The sequence below is a fragment of the Carcharodon carcharias genome, chromosome 6 (assembly GCF_017639515.1).
Source record: "Carcharodon carcharias isolate sCarCar2 chromosome 6, sCarCar2.pri, whole genome shotgun sequence".
Classification (NCBI taxonomy): domain Eukaryota; kingdom Metazoa; phylum Chordata; class Chondrichthyes; order Lamniformes; family Lamnidae; genus Carcharodon; species Carcharodon carcharias.
In genome coordinates this window covers 162940999-162943170 of record NC_054472.1, presented here as the reverse complement: position 1 = coordinate 162943170, position 2172 = coordinate 162940999, and the positions used below count along the sequence as shown (strand labels likewise).

The window sequence follows — 2172 nt, the reverse complement described above, 5'->3', positions numbered from 1 at the left end:
GACTAGCTATGGGGGCAGAAAGACAATGATAAACATCATGCGCGCCCATTAAAAACAACGAGACAACAATCACCTGGGGAAGCCCACCAAAATCAAACAAAGAACTAACCTTGATTTGGATTGAGATAAGAAATTTAAAAAAAAACAGTATAACTGGGCCAGGAGATCTGAAGGTTTCAGTTTTGGGCAGGAGCACACAAGGGTGAGCAGTTTAAAAAACTGTCACAGGGCAGTGAGCAGTTGGGAGCGGTTGAAGCCAAGTTTAAGCAGGGAGCTGAGCCAAGTGGAGGAAGGAGATCTGGAGGTTTGCAGGCCCACAGGCAACATCACGGCAAGGGGCACGGGGTGGCAGGCTCAACCAAAGACAACAAGGCCGCAACCGCAGCCCTCCACGAAGATCGACCACCCAAATGAAAAACCTTTGCGGATTCCACAGACCAGGACCACGTAGGGATTGCAGGCCCCAGAGGACACAAAGAGTGTACCCCAAAACTGCAACTGGCTTACCTGGCTGGATTTTGAACTGTCAAGCAACCCTGGTTGGTGAGCATGATCCCTGACCTCGCCTAGTTCAATTTAGTTAGGTTTTGGGGGTGGGACAAGGGTAAGGGGATTAGTAGCGTGATTTTCCCTAATTATGCCGTGTGTTCCCCATCCTTAACTAAGTGTACTTTGTAAGTCCGTATAATATGGTGTAATCCTAATGTCATAAGTTCATTTGTGACTTCAATAAACTCAGTTTTTTTCTTGCAACAAAACCAGTTGTCTGCTGCACTTTGTCACAACCCCCAAATAAGTCCAAGATCTAGAACACAGGGAGTGGGAGTGATTCAAACCGCTCAGAAGTCAGAGTTGAAGCTGATGCACATAACACCACCCCCTACAGAGCCAATCTTTAACCAGTTTCATATTTATCTATAGCATTAAACATTACAAGCACACACCTCCTAACCCAACCACTACATCTTTAGTATTTATTTATTTATTTATTTTTTATGGGCCAGAATCTGTTGCCCATCCCTAATTGCCCTTGAGAACTAAATGGCTTGCTAGGCCATTTCAGAGGGCATTTAAGAGCCAACCACATTGCTGTGGGTCTGAAGTCATGTGTAGGCCAGACCAGGCAAGGACAGCAGATTTCCTTCCCCAAAGGACATTAATGAACCAGATGGGTTTTTCATAACAATCGATAACAGTTTCATAGTCATCATTAAACTTTTAATTCCAGATATTTTATTGAATTTAAATTTCATCGTCTGCCATGGTGGGGTTCAACCCAGGTCCCCAGACCATTACTTAATACAGTGACAATACGACTACACCACCACCTCCACAACTTTCATACTTGTTTATTTTTTTTTAAGGGAGCCCTAAATGGCTCCCAGTTCCAAAAATTCTGAGTACTTCCAGCTGAAAAAAAAACTTTCATATTTATTTATTTTTTTGGTTTGAGGAGGAAGGAGGGATGGAAACACAACAGCAATGTAATGTTTCTACTTTCGTATTTATGAAGTCTATTTTTTGAATTGTGAATCGGGGAGAGCGCGAACGCAGTCCCCCAATACCACAAATTTTGCAGTCAAGTATCCGCATTAGGGGACATTGCAGGCGTCAGCACACCCGAAGTGCAATGGGCTAGCCTCGTCCAGGGAGAACCACCTTCCTGATCATGGTCTCTCCCCTGCCTCAAATAAGTGCCCAATTAATGCCCATCACCTGTGTACAATTAATCAAAATTAATTTACAAATAACATGTCCTAAACCCAGTTGGCTCCCTCCCTCTCTTGATCCCTCCCCTCCGCTCTCTTGGTCTTTGCCTCACTTCCTCTCCTGACCATTCTCTTTTTGAGTATGGCTGAAAAAAAAAGACATGCTGTTGAAGCTTTTTTATCTTGCGCTCATCAGGACAGTTTGCAAGAATACCAACAGTAAGGGGAACAAAAATTTATACTGCATGAGAAGAGAGTGTTGGTTCATTGGTAAGTGGTTCTGATTCATTGAGGTGTTGCCTTGGAAAATGCACTAGAGAACAGTTAATCGGAAAATTTGTTCAAATTCAAACCAGGCAGGTCGACTTTGATTGGTCAAGGCATTGTTATTCGGAATGAACCAGGGAATGGCTGTTCCCTAAGTTTTTGTTCAGTTTAAAAAGGTACAATGCATGGAAATGCT

At 43.3% G+C, this 2172-nt stretch overlaps 1 non-coding gene across 1 annotated transcript; it reads right to left on the bottom strand.

The window, feature by feature from the left end:
- Positions 1-1533: 1533 nt before the first annotated feature.
- On the bottom strand, positions 1534-1694 carry LOC121279479. The gene has a single exon (XR_005943416.1). It is a non-coding gene; the product is annotated as a U1 spliceosomal RNA (small nuclear RNA).
- Between the last annotated feature and the right edge of the window lie 478 nt (positions 1695-2172).